At 43.6% G+C, this 15,139-nt stretch overlaps 1 protein-coding gene across 2 annotated transcripts in view; it reads left to right on the top strand.

Annotated features, from left to right (window-relative positions):
- Positions 1–1,961: 1,961 nt before the first annotated feature.
- Positions 1,962–15,139, top strand: part of dop1b (DOP1 leucine zipper like protein B) — a 204,075-nt gene continuing 190,897 nt past the window's right edge. The window contains exon 1 of one of the 2 annotated variants that reach the window (XM_059968854.1): positions 1,962–2,311. The gene's annotated coding sequence lies outside the window, so the exon portion shown is untranslated. Of the gene's footprint in view, positions 2,312–2,667; positions 2,685–15,139 lie in introns of those variants that run through there. The other variant, XM_059968855.1, reaches the window with a different exon arrangement.

Below are 15,139 nucleotides of genomic sequence, written 5' to 3'. Positions count from 1 at the left end.
CGGAAGGTGAGAGACAAGTGGCAGAGGAGGAGTGGCGTGGCTGCAGACACACCTTACCCCGAGAATTAGGCCTGCACAAATTACCCCAAGTGTACGCAAGTGGAAAAGAATCTCAGGGTGTGAGGGGGTTCCTTCTGCATTGTAATAAGCAGGAATTCTTTTCAAGACTCAAGATTGTTTAATGTCATTTCCAATACCTAAATGTAAAGGAGGATGAAATAATCATTACTCTGGTTCCTATGCAGCACAACAACACAGTAAAAAAACATAATAAATATAAATAGATACAAAAGATACCTTATGTGCATAGATTGATTGTATGTCCAATCATACAATCTTGTCATCCGCATTTGGCAGTGTGCTTTGGGGCACCTGAGCAATCTGGCACTTTGCTGTCTCCAAGGGAGTTTGGTGAGTGTGCGGCCTGGAGACGGGCAATGAGCCCGGGTCGACTCAATTTCTTGCCAATCCCGCTGATTAAAGCATCAAGGAACTTGAAATCAATGAGGATGTTCCGCACTGTCTCTCTCTCTCTCTCTCTCTCTCTCTCTCTCTCTCTCTCTCTCTCTCCCCCCCTCCCCCCTGCTGCTCCTGGATGAAGATGCCTACATATGAACGCCCTCTCTCTCACTCAGTTTTGTCTGAGGATGGTGCCGGAGTCCATGGGTCTCGGAAGTGGTTTGCAGATCGGACTCTGTATTTCACATTGTGACGCGTTTCGAATTTCTGGTTGTTCCTTTTTATGTAGTTTTGTGCATTTTCAGTCAGGATGGACAAGCGCTACGGTTTGCAGATAGCTAGAGACGTAGCACCGGATTGAACTGAACTGGACATGCCCGGACTCTAAATGTCCTGGAGAGTTGGTGTTTTTTATTCTGTGTTTTTCACCTTTTTGCAGTTTGTGTTATTTTAATTGTTTTGTGCATTGGGGTCTTTAGTTATGGCTGTCTGCGGGAAGACGAATCTCAGGGTTGTATACTGCATACGTGCTTTGATAGTAAGTGTACTTTTGAATCTTGAATAGGTACAGAAATGTCTGTAAAGAAGATGACTGACAGGAAAGGATAAAGTAGTGCTGGGGAGTGGGTCAGTGGGTGGCGATGTTGATCAGCCTTACTGCTTGGGGAAAATAACGGTATTTGAGTCTGGTGGTCCAGACGTGGATGCTATGTAACCTCCTCCCTGACGGCGGTGGGAGAAACAGTCCACGAGCGGGTGGATGGGATCCCTCATGATGAAACACGCCGTACCCGGGCACCTTTCTCCACATATGTTCTTGATGGCGGGTAGGCTGGTGCCGGTGATGCATTGGCAATTTTGACTACCCGTTGCAAACGCATTCTCTAGAGAATAGATGGACACGTCTGAATGTTTGACCACCAGTTTATGAGGCAGTTATTCAATCCACTTCCTCCTTCGATAACATTATGCAAAATACAAGGCTTAAAACGTGGAACTTAATCTACAACGCTTAATCAGAACTGGGAAATAAAAAGTCAGGTAGAACAGATATTACAAGTGAACTGAAATATAATCCAAATGAATTGTTTGAAATTGTAGCAGTGGGATGCAATAATGCAAATAATGAAAAGATCCTGTGTGAAATAATTCCTACATTATGTCATTAAAATTGAAGTCTGAGAAAAAGAGGAAATATTAAAAATAATCAATGTTTTGTAGTGTCGGGCAACTTCTGTGGAAACCGTGGGCGGCTGCAACCCACTTCGCTGAGTGTCTCCAAAAAAAATTCAGTTTCATTGCACAAGAATTACAGAAAAAGTGGGAAGGCTTGAACGGCCAAATCGATATAAATTTGGAAAATATATGTGTCATAACAATGAGAATCCTGTCGCAAAAATAGATTTATTCCAAATACTCCCGGATTAATTTAGCGTTTTACCATTTACGACGTATTTATCCAAGAGGAAATTGCAAGTCCCCGCTGGGGGGTTGGATTCTACCATATCAGTGGGAACCATGTTGGTAGTCATCGCGTGGAATTGTTGTCTTACACCGTGAGTCGTGTGCACCTCTGCTTCGAGTTGGATTTTGTTAGAGAAACAGACATAGAAAGTGGGGGGAACCCTCTGACTGAGGGTTCCGGGCGGCGGATGGCAATGTGACAGCGGCGGCGTCCCCCACCCGTCCAGCGGGAATGCCTGCGTTCCGTTCGAGCGTTGCTACATGCGGAATGTCACCGCGTTCGTAGCCCTGTGAGCTCCTGACGTAAGTCCCCTCCCTGCCCTCAGCTGAGTGCGGACACCCTCCGAGCCGGGCCGGTCTTCTCCGCCCCGCCGTCACCGCACATCTGGTGAGTAGCGACTTCCCAACACCTCATCCTGATTCGTCTTATTCCTCCTGATCCCCGTGCCCCCTTTGGACGACTGCGCTGTTTGCTTCATATCTGTTTTGTTGAATTGTGGGTCTTAGTGTGTAACATCCCCAGGATTAGAGACAATGTTGTCATGTCCGGCTTTGCAGAACACGAATTCTGCTCCTAAAGCGTCAGATCATCCTTAAACGATGCATTAGTAAGCAGCTGGAGTTGCTATCCAAGATCTATTCCGAAATCCATACCGAAGAGCAGAACGCACTTTGAAGAACGTGTAGGCAGCTACGAAGGTTTAAAATGATAACACCAATAATCAAATTGTTAGTTATTTGGGTAGCTGTCTTGTAGGCTGGTGAGTTGTGCCTTCGCGTATGTCATAAGGATTGCGACTTTGACCACGTTGAGCGTTTTGTTTTTGGCCTTTTTCTGTTTTGCAGTAACTGAAGTCTCGGAAGTTTTTTAAAAAAATCTCATTTTATTTCGTTTAGGTGGCGAAATAAATCCTATTTATGTTCGCTTGTAACCGTTTAGCTTGGAAACTTTCGCAATTATCCTAAAAAAAAGTTCTGGATCAATATTGCAACATTTTCATTCAATTTCCTTAGCAACTTCGTAGGTAGTTCCTGTCTGCAAAGAGGAATCTGTTACTTTCTAGTCAGATTAATCTTGCAGCAAAAAGAGACTCTGCTGTTCAGACCTGTTTGTTCTTTGCTGAAGTACACAACTCCAGAATTGTGTGTTACTTAACAGCGTTATTCCAGTCCTTGTTTATAGTGTAGTTTTAGATTTAAGTTCAGGTTCCTTTAGTATCAGAGAATATATACAGTGTATAACCTAGAATGAATGATAGAACATCAAAGTCCCGACCCCCCCCCCCCCCCCCACCCCCTGCAGAAGTAGCAGCAAAAGTATCCTAATTTGAAGGTAACCATTCGGAGTCATACAACATAGAAATGGATAATTTGGCCCCACCAGTTCATAGCAACTAGGATTGCCATCTAAGCCAGTCACATTTGCCAGTCTTTGGCTTGTATCCCTCTAAACCAGTGGTTTCCCTACCATTAACTGAGAGGTCCGCGGACCCCAGGTTTGAACCCTCTACTCTAAACCTTTCCTAACCATGTACTGTACCTGCTTAGGTGTCTTTTACATGTTGTTAATGCACCTGCCAGCTCTTATATGAAAAAGAAGAATTCTTGAAACCTCTATCTTCCCTGTTATGGCTCTTCCACCATATTTGTCCACCTGTAATGTACTTCTACGAGTCTGTGGTGGCCAGTGCTATCATGTTTGCTGTTCTGTGCTGGGGCAACAGGCTGAGGGTAGCAGACACCAACAGAATCAACAAACTCATTTGTAAGGCCAGTGATGTTGTGGGGGTGGAACTGGACTCTCTGATGGTGGTGTCGGAAAAGCGGATGCTGTCCAAGTTGCATGCCATCTTGGACAATGACTCCCATCCACTCCATAATGTACTGGTTAGGCACAGGAGTACATTCAGCCAGAGACTCATTCCACCGAGATGTGACACTGAGCGTCATAGGAAGTCATTCCTGCCTGTGGCCATCAAACTTTACAACTCCTCCCTCGGAGTGTCAGACACCCGGAGCCAATAGGCTGGTCCTGGACTAATTTCCACTTGGCATAATTTACCCATCATTATTTAATTATTTTTGGTTTTATATTGCTATATTTCTACACTATTCTTGGTTGGTGCGACTGTAACAAAACCCAATTTCCCTCGGGATCAATAAAGTATGTCTGTCTGTCTTTCTCTGTAATGGTAGCTGTAACACCATATTCTGCATTCTGTTAATACTTTTAATTTAATGCTTTGCTAATTTCCATACAGTATGTTTTAGCAGAAGACAATGGTAAACCACTTCCGTAGAAAAATTTGCCCAGAACTATCACAGTTAACTAAACAGTGATCACCCACATCCTACGACATAGCACACAATGATGATGTGTTGAAATGATCTATATGGATGGCTTGCAAAACTAATTTTGCACTCTATTTTCTGACAGTAATGAACTATTAATTACTGCCTCTAGGTGAAACTGTTGCTCCGTGGGTTCCTATTAAATCTGTCTTCCTCCACACTCTCAACACTGTCTGAGTGGAGAAATTACCCCTCAAGTTCCCTTTAAACATTTCACTTTCATCCTTAACCCATGACCTCTAGTTCTAGACCCACCCAACCTCAGTGGAAAAAGCCTGCTTGTATCGGCCCTATCATTGACCCTCATAATTTTGTATACTTCTGTTAAATCTCCCCTCAGTCTTCTGTGTTCCAGGGAATAAAGTCCTAACCTATTCAAACCTTCACACTTAGATCCTCAAGTCCCAGCAACATCCTTGTAAATTTCTTTTGCACTCTTTCAATCTTATTTACGTCTTTCCTGTAGGTAGGTGACCAAAACTGCACACAATACTCCACATTAGGCCTTATCAGCATCTTATACCTAATCTCCCAAATCCTGTACTCATACTTTGATTTAAGAAGGCCACTGTGCTGAAAACTTTCTTTATGGCCCTGTCTACCTGTGAGGCCACTTTTAAAGAATTTTAAATCCATATTCCCAGATCCCTCTGTTCTACCACTCTCTTCAGTACCTTACTGCACACCATGGTTGGCCCTCCCAAAGTGCAACACCTCACACTTGTCTGCATTAAATTCCACCCGACGTTTTTCAGCCCAGTTTTACTTGTGATCCAGATCCTGTTATGAGCTTTGATGGTCCTCCTTGCTGTCCACTACACCCCCAGTCTTGGTGTTATCTGCAAATTGGCTAATCCAGTTTACCAGGTTATCATCCAGACTGTTGGTATCGATGGCAAACAACAATGGGCCCAGCACCGATCCCGAGTGAACCTTCTTGACCAATCTCTCACGTGGGACCTTGCCAAAGTTCATGTCAGAACATCCACTGACTTCATCAACTATCCTGGTAACTTACTTGAAAAAAGTCTATAAGACTGGTTAGACATCACCTGCCATGTACAAACCCATGCTGACTGTCACTAATCAGCCCCTGTTGATCCAAATACTTGTATATATGTTCCCTTAGAATGCCTTCCAATAACTTTCCTGCTGCTGATGTCAGGCTCACTGGCCTATAATTTCCTGGCTTATTCTTCGAGCCTTTCATGACAGCAGGACAACATTAGCTGTCCTCCAATCTTTCAGCATCTCACCCTTTTCTAAAGATGTCTTAAATATCTCTGTTAGGGCCCCCACAATTTCTGCACTAACTTCCCTGAGGGTCTGATGGAACAACTTGTCAAGCCTTGGGGATTTATCAACCTTAATTTGTCCCAAGGCGACAAATGCCTCCTCCCCTGTAATCTGTAAACCTCGCTGGTGCATTGCCTTGTCTGCTGGAGCAACCTCATGTCTTCTTTTAGCCGTCCTGATTTCCTCTTTAAGTGTTCTCTTACATTTCTCTTATTCCTCAAGTGCCCCCCTTGTTCTGTCAACAGCTGCTATGCACCTCCTCCTATTTCTTAAGTAGGATTCAACGTCACTCAAGAAACAAGGTTCCCTAAACCTGCCTTTTATTTTGACAGGAACAGTAAAACTCGGTACTCTCAAAAGTTCAGTTTTCAAAGCCTCCCGTTTACCAAGTACACTTTTGCCAGAAAACAACCTGCTCCAATCCACACTTGCCAGATCCTTTCTGATACCTTCAAAATTGGCCTTTCTCCAATTTGGAATCTCAACTCAAGGACCAGATCTGTTCATTTCCGTAATTACTTTGAAACTAATGGCATTGTGATCACTAAAGGCAGATTGTTCCCCCACACAAACTTCTATCACCTGCCCTGTTTCATTCCCCTAGAGGAGATCAAGTCTGCCTCATTGGGACTTCCATGTACTGTTGAAGGAAACTTTGCTGAACATATTTGACAAACTCTTTCCCATCCAGCCCTTTTACAGTATGGGAGTCCCAGTTTATATGTAGGAAGTTACAATCATCTAGTAGCACAAGAGAAAATCAGCAGATGCTGGAAATCTGAGGAACACACTCAAAATGCTAGAGGAACTCAGCAGGTCAGGCAGCATCTAGGAAAAGAGTAAACAGTCGACATTTTATCTTGAAACTTTGACTGTACTTTTTATCATATATGCTGTCTGGCCTGATGAGTTCCTCCAGCATTTTGTGTGTGTTGCTCTAGTAGCACAATCTTATGTTTCTTGCAGCAGTCTGTGATCTCTCTACAAATTTGCTCCTCTAGATCCCATGGACTGTTTGGTGGTCAAAAATATAATCCTGTTAACGTGGTCATACCTTTCTTGTTCCTCATTTCTACCCATGCATCACCACTAGATGACATCTACAGTCTGTCCTGACTGAGCACTGCCATGATATTTTCCTTGACTAGCAATGGCACTCTTCTCCCTTTAATCTATCCTGCTCTATCACGCCTAAAACAACGGAACCCCTTGAGCTGCCAGTCCTGCTCCAAGTCTCATGACTGGCAACAGTATCATAATCCCAAGTGCTGATCCATGTCCTGAGCTCATCTGTCTTTCCGACAATTCTCCTTGTCTTGAAGTATATGCAGGTTAGAACATTAGTTCCACCACGCTGAACCTTTTGATTCCTGACCTTGTATGTAGGCTTAACAATATCTTCCTCCACTATCTGTTCAGGCACTCTGCTCCTCAACCCCTATAACTCTAGTTTACGTCCACCACCCCTCCCCCATCACAATGCAGCTCTACTAAACCTTCCTGCTAGGATAGTGTGTCGCCACGGTAGCGTAGTGGTTAGTGTGACACTTTTACAGCTCATTCGGAGATTGGAGTTAATTCCTGTCTCTGTATTGCCTCTGTGTGGAATGCCTGTGTGCTCTGGTTTCATCATGCAGTCCAATTGTCTGTGATTAGTTTAATGTTAATTGGGGTTGTGGGGTTTCTGGGGCAGTGTGGCTACTTTGCACTGTATTGCTGAATATAAAAAATATATTAGTCTCCCTCTAGTTCAGGTGCAAACATTCCCTCTGCACAGGTCCCACCTTCCCTGCAAGAGAGTTCAATGATCCAAATATCTGAAGCTCTCCTTATGGCACCAGCTCCTTAGCCACATGTTAAACTGCATGATCTGTGAGGTCACAGCCCTGGTGGTCCTGTCCTTTAACTTGGCACTTAACTCACTTAGAGGACCTCATCACCCATCCTACCCACGTCATTGGTACTGGCATGGACCCCGAACTCTGGGTGTTCACCCTCCCGCTTAAGAATGGTGTGGAATTTATCCGAGATGTCCTTGACCCTGGCACTCCAGAGGCAACAAGCTGTCTGGGAACCTTGTTTTTGTCCACAGAACTTCCTTTCGGTTCTCTTAACCAACAAATCACCCATCACTACAGCTTGCTTCTTCCCTGCCCACTCTCAGTGCACTAGCCATGTACTAACGGGTCAAAACTTACTCTGAGCCTGTGCTTGGGCTTACCCAAGCCTGTTCTTGCCAAAGTCGGACCACTCCAACACTCACAGAATGCTGGAGGAACTCAGCAGGCCAGGCAACATCCATGGAAAAGAGTAAACTGTTGACGTTTTGGGCCAAGACTTTTCATGAGGATGGTCTTGAATCAAAATCATAAAACATTGGAGCAGAATTAGACCAGTTGGCCCATTGATCCACTCCATCATTCCATCATGGCTGATTTATTATCCCTCTCAACCCCATTCTTCTGCCCAAAACTTTGAATATTCAAAAACCTACTAACCTCCACTTTAATTACACCCGAAGACATGGCTCCCAAGCCGTCTGTGGCAATGAATTCTACAGATTCACCACCCTCTGGCAAAAGAAGTTCCTCCTTGCCTCTGTTCTGAAGGGATGTCCTTCTACTCTGAGGCTGTGCCCTCTGGTTCTAGACTCCCCTCTATAGAAAATATCCTCTCCTGTCCTCTCTATCTAGGACTCTTTACTCAGGAGGCAGCAAATTTTGCTCAAGTATCAGTTTAGAACAAAGCTGCATTGACTTTGTGGTGCAAAAATATAACCCTGAAATTATTTCTTTATTCAATTTCCAACACTCTTTGCAATATAATGTATGTGTTGCATGTTCTTTGTTATGAATAAAAGAAATGAGTTTCTGAATTGCAGTTTGTTTTATTTCATTCTTAATTTAACAAGATTGTAATTGCATTATATCTGTGTTTTCTTGGGACTTGCTCAATTCTCAATCCGAGAAGGAGAGAATAAACGGCATGAAAGGGAAATCCTTATTCTAATTCGTTTCAGTATCTGCAGCTCATGCTATCTAAGTTTAAAGCGGTATGGGCCAGGCAAGGGCAATTGGGCTAGCTTTGATGGGCATTTTGGTCAGCAGGTTTGAGTGAGCTGAAGACTCTCTGTTTCAGTGCTGTGGTACTCCAAAACTCTACTATCCTTTTTGTTTTAAGACCATAAGACAAGGGAGCAGAATTAGTCCATTCAGCCCATCAAGTCTGCTGTGCCATTCCATCATGGCTGATCCCAGATCCCACTCACCCTCATTTATTATGGTAGTTGGTCACATGGGAGGGGCATGGTAACAGTGAAGAGCTTAGTTATGTAATTGTGCTTTGTTAGAATTAGAGACAGCGGGTATGATGTCATGTGAGTGCTTAATTACATCTAATGTCTCTAGTTTTAGTTTCAATAGTTTTATGGTATCAGAGTCAGGTTTAATGTCACTGGCATATGTCGTGAAATGTGTTGTCTCTGCAGCAGCATCACACTACATAGTAATAGAGAGACTGTGAATTACTCTATATATTAAATAGGTAAGTTAAATAAATAGTGCACAAATAGAAACAAAAGGAGTAGTGAGATGGCATTCATGGGCTCAGTGTCCATTCAGGAGCTGGATGGCAGAGCAGAAGAAGCTGGTCCTGAATCATTGAGTGGGTGCCTTCAGGCTTCTGTACCTCCTTCCTGAGAACAAGGTAGGACCAGGGTGATGGAGGTCCTTAATGGTTGTTTGTTTACTAGTTGTTTAATGAAGGATCAAATACATTTCTTTGACTTTGAACTTTACTGTTGGATTGTATCAGAAGGCGCGTCACACAGGATAATTCTGTGTGCTTGGTCTCCAGCAGCGATATTGGTTTGCTCGAGTAGCTGCTGCAATCTTTAACAACCTTTGCATCAAGCAGACCCGGTGACTTGGCCTCCACAGCCGCCTGTGACAATGAATTCCACAGATTCACCACACCCTCTGGCTGAAGAATTTCCGCCTTGTCTCTGTTCGAAAAGGATATCCTTGTGTTCTCAGGCTGTGCCCTCTCGTCCTAGATTCTCCCACTATTGGGAACGTCCTGTCCACGTCCAGTGGTCGAGTGTTGGTAAACTTACACTTACCCAGGCAAGGGGATTATTTTTGCACCATGGCGCGGTAGTGTCGTGGTTAGCACAACGCTTTACAGTACGGGAGACTCTGCGCTGTATCTCAATAAATAAAAAATAAACAGGTGGTCCCCGCTTTTCAAACGCTCGCTGTTATGAAAGACCTACATTAGTTACCTGTTTTCGCTAACAGAAGGTGTTTTCACTGTTACGATAAAAGGCAGCGTGTGTCGAGCAGCCGACCTCGGCATTCTAGCCGGCATTGTTTAAACACGTGCCTGTGAGCATCTGTGCTTTACCTTGTGCATCCGTTAGCAAGATGAGTTCTAAGGTATTGGGAAAGCCTAAAAGAGCACATAAGGGTGTTATACTTAGCGTAAAACTAGACATGATAAAGCGTTTCGGTTGTGGTGAATGAAGTAAGGATATAGTGAGTCTGGCTGAGGGTTTGTGGAAGTTGACCAAGATGATGTTGAAGAGGTTGTGGCATCCCGTGACGAAGAACTGACAGATGAAGAGCTGATGAAGAGGAAAGGGTAACAATTGTCTCTTTTCTTTTGGCTAGATATGAAACTAGCTGGTGGATTACATACAGTACTGTGCAAAAGTCTTGCGCACATGTAACAGAGGTGTCTTTAAGACTTTTGCAGAGTACTGTAGAAAATTTATGTATTGCACTGTACTGCTGCAAAAAAGATAAATTTCATGACATGTGAGTGATAAACCTGATTCTGATACGGGTCTCCCTATTGTGGACTGAGAGTGGGAAGGGGGAAGGGAGAGGGGAATAATGGTTGGAGAAAGTGGAAAGGAGAAGGGAGGGAGTGAGAAACACCAGAGAGACTTTCTGTAATGAACAATAAACCAATCGTTTGGAATCAAATGATCTTGCCAGGTGTCTCAGGGCTGGTTGTGTCTGCACTCACGCCACCCACCACCCCTGGCACTCCTTCTCTACCACCTCTCCTACATTCCTCCCACGGCACCCTACCTTTGCCATTCTCAATATACTTTGCTCTTATCTCAGTTGGTGACAAGAATGCATACAGGAGTAAGATATACCAGTTAGTTGAGTTGTGTTACAGCAACAACTTTGTACTCAGTGTCAGTAAGACTAAAGAGCTGCTTGTGGACTTTAGAAAGAGTAAGATGAGGGAAGATAAACCAATCCTCATAGAGGGATTGGTAGTGGAGAGAGTGAGTAATTTCAGGCTCCTGGGTGTTAATATCTCTGAGGTCCTAACCTGGTCCCAACATATCGATGCAGCTATAAAGAAAGCAAGATGGCGGCTATATTTCCTTACGAGTTTGAGGAGATTTTGTATGTCATCAAAAGCACTCAAATTTCTATAGATACATTGTGGAGAACATTCTGACTGGCTGCATCATTGTCTGGTATAGGGGGGATGGGGTACTGCACAGGATTGAAGAACTCTCTGCAGCTTACTTAAATTAGTCAGCTCTATGATGGGTACTAGCCAGGACATCTTCAAGGATCGGTGCCTCAGAAAGACAGCATCCATCGTTAAGTACCCCAGCCACCCAGGGCATGCCCTCTTCTCATTGTTACCATGAGGAAGGAGGTACAGAAGCCTGAAGGCACACACTCAGCGATTCAGGAACAGCTTTGTCCCCTCTGCCATCTGATTTCTGAATGGACGTTGAACCCACAGACACTACCTCACTACTTTTTATATCTGTTTTTGCACTGCTTATTTAATTTAATTATTTAATATATTTACTGTAATTTACAGTTTTATATGTATTATGTTATCATGTTTTGCATTGTTATGCTGTTGCAAAGTTAACAAACTTCACAACATTTGCCGGTGATATTAAATCTGAATCCAACAAACATGCTCTCCGCTCCACATTGAGAAATAGCAAAACTCTCAGGCAGCCTAGCTATATATATATATATATATGCGCATAGTGTAGACATGCCAATATTCTCTCCCATCATTGTAGATTTCCTTTCCTCCGCATGGGATAGGGATTTATTGAGATGGTACCAGACACCAACAGTTAAGCACATTGACAGGTCCACACTGTATTCCTCTCCTGGGGTCACTGCAAGTTCCGTAATGGAAAGCCAAGTGAAGGACATTGAGATTTGAAATTAAGAAGATTAGCTGTATTTGTTGCACATACATCAAAACAAACCGTGAAATGTGTCGTTTGCATCAAATCAAATCACATGAGGGTGTGCTAGGGACAAGTGTCTCCGCATTTCTGGTGCCAGTAAGGCATGCCCATATCTCTCTAAATCAGAGTAGGTGGACTTACTTGTGATCGAAATCTGCAGATGGTAGTAATAACATGATATTCCCCATTTGTGAACAGAAATTCTTTCTGTGACGTGGCAAGGTTGCCTCTCGGTAAATGCTGAATCTAACTTTACAGTGCATAATTAACAAAAATAAATCTTCCAACTTCAACTAATGTCCTGATTTAAATATGGACAATAAATGCATGCAAGAATAAATTGATATAGGTAAAGAATTGTACTTTAATCAGTTGGAGCTTTTTGCATTTATTCTAAATGCAGTTTGCTGTAATGGAATACTCCCTATTGTCTGAGGTAGTGTTACTTGACAATTTTGTCCATTTTTATTTGGATTTTTTAAATCCGGTTTCTTATTGAGAATGTACCTGGGAACCTTTACTAAAAACGATGTTTACTCGGTAAATGATTTTTTAAAAACCTGTGGATCCTGGACATTTGAAATGAAAATGTAAACACTCATTAGGTTGCTGTTGTCTATGGAAAGTAAAATGGAGATGGTTCATTGGGTCCATGGCCCTTTACTGTAAACGTGTTTTATAGCTTAAGAACACCAGTCATTAGTAAGCAGTGGTTTCTCTTCAGCTTCAGACATGCTTTTACACGTAGGCATTTTCCTCGAAGCTTTAGTATTAGTTCTGGAGATGGATTGCGATCTCAGTAATTCACTGCAGAGGCACACCTGAATATTTGCCCATCCAAATTTGCCAAACCTGTTTGTAAAGGTATCTGCTCAGCTTGTAAGAACACTGTGCATAGTTTGGGTATATGTAAATGAGACGATTAAGTCCTGTAAAAGTGCTTTCTGTTCTTCAAAGAGCCGAGAAGTGGCTGGAGCAAGTAGATGTGGCACAGCAGTGTAGATGTTTCTGTGAAACACAGTGATCACCGATCAGGGTTTAGTTTTCTTTGCTGCCGGAAAGGAGCTTCCCTGTTCTCTCTGTTACTGTGTGTGGGTTTCCTCTCGATGCTCTGGTTTCCTCCCACATTCCAAAGATCGAATGAATGTGTGCACACACACACCGAACTAGAGGGAGGGAGATAGGCATGGGAGGGGGAGAGAGAGAGTGAGAGTCAGAAAGAGAGAAAGGCAGAGAGAGAGAATGAGAGAATCATAGAGGGAGAGGGAGGGAGAGGGAGAGAGAGAGAGAGAGAGAGACATATAATATCTATATTAAATAGTTAAATTAGCGCAAAAAATAGAAATAAAAGAAGTACAAACAAGAGAAAATCTGCAGATGTTGGAAATCTGAGCACGCAAAATACTGGAGGAACTCAGCAGGCCAGGCAGCATCTGTGGAAGAGAGTCCAGTGGATGTTTTGGGCCGAGACTCTTTGGTAGGACTGGCGGTTTGTGTTGCTCGAAGGAAAGAAGCAGTGAGCTACTGTGTACGGCTTCAGTGTTTAGAAATCCAGCGGGAATGGGGAAGAAGCTGTTCCTGAATTGTTGGATGTGTGCCTTCAGGCTTTTGTACCTCCTTCCTGATAGTAGCAGTGAGAAGATGTCACATCCTAGGTGATGGGGGTTCTTATTGATGGAGCCACCTTTTTGAGTCATCACTCCTTGAAGATATCCTGCATACTATGGATGCTAGGGCCCATGATGGAGCTGACTAATTTTACAACTTTCTGCAGCTTACTTTCATCCTGTGCAGTAGCACCCCCCCCCCCCATACCAGATGGTGATGCAGCCGGTTCGAATGCTGTTATTGGGTCAACTGTAGGAATTTGTGAGTGCTGTAGGTGACACACCATGCCCCCTCAAACTCAGCCGCTGTTGTGCCTTCTTTGTAGCTGCATTGATATGTTGGGCCCAGGATAGATCCTCAGAGATATTGATACCCAGCAACTTGAAGCTACTCACTCTCTCCACTTTTGATCCCACTTTGTGTGTGTTCTCTTCTCTTGCACTTTCTGAAGTCCACAATCAGCTCTTTGGTCTTACTGATGTCGAGTGCAAGGTTGTGCTATGACACCACTCAACCAGCTGGTATATCTTGCTCCTGTATGCCCTCTGGTCACCATCTGAAATTCTGCCAATAATAATTGGGTCGTCAGCAAATTTATAGATGGCATTTGAGCTGTGCCTAGCCGCACAGTTGTGGGTGTAGAAAGAGTAGAGCAGGTTAGTAGTTTAATTGGTCACGTGTGTAATTGAGTGGTGCAGGCTCAGGTTCCTTGGGACAGAAGAGCCTGTTACCGTGCTGTATCTGTAAATAAATATTGTGAGGAGTCCTCAATGTGGGAAACTTGTAATATAAAGTTAATATAATGGAAGTTTCTATAGTCCCAGAGGTGAAGCTTCTCTGTTCTGAATATTATGTTCCAGTCAAGCAATTGTGTTTCTCATGACACAGAAGGAAACCCATTTGGTTTCTGCTGGCTATCAACAATTTCTTTAATCCCATTCCCCAACCCCCATGACTTCCCAATAACGTATGCTCTGTCAAATCCCTTCTCATTCACCCGCCACCCACCTACTGAGGTTCAATGTTCAATCGCCCGTTAACCTATCAATCAGGACATGAGTGAATCCCTTGTGGTCACAAGGCGAAGATGTAAACTTCACACGGCCAACACCAGAAGTCGGGTGTGAACCCGGGTCCTGGAGCCATGAGGCAGGAGTGCTAACGCAATGTGCCTTCCCCTCCCCTCCCTCGACACTCCAGTTAACTTCTGTGGAATGCTGACTGGCTTACTCAGCTGACAGGGTCTTTTGATATCCTTGTCTTTATTTTGCTCTCTGTGCAATGATTTAAATGCAGCTGGTATTACTTATTTTTACTCCCTGCTGTCTAATGTTTGGAGTCTTCTGAAAGTCCATGAGCAAGTCCACTGGAGGTGAATGATGGTGCTGGGAATCTTGGCCAGCACGAATGGGTTGGATCGAAGGGCCCTTTTCCAAGCTGTCTGACTCCGGACACAAAACGTGCTGTGAACAAATTGTGGACACAATGGAGCCCATCTTTGCATGCGTGTTTGGCTGGGTTACTGCTCCACATCCTAAATCCCATTTGTATCCATAAGGTTGTTTCTGAAGCGGCTTCCTCTGACTTGTTTACAGTACAGCAGCTGCATAAACATTTACATTGATAAGGACATCTTAATATATTCTTAGTGAGAAATTATCTGGATGTACAAGAGTCGGACAACTTCACTCTGTTTCAGTACTGCAGACT

Source organism: Hypanus sabinus, chromosome 4 (assembly GCF_030144855.1).
Source record: "Hypanus sabinus isolate sHypSab1 chromosome 4, sHypSab1.hap1, whole genome shotgun sequence".
Taxonomy (NCBI): domain Eukaryota; kingdom Metazoa; phylum Chordata; class Chondrichthyes; order Myliobatiformes; family Dasyatidae; genus Hypanus; species Hypanus sabinus.
This window is presented reverse-complemented; position numbering and strand designations above follow the sequence as displayed.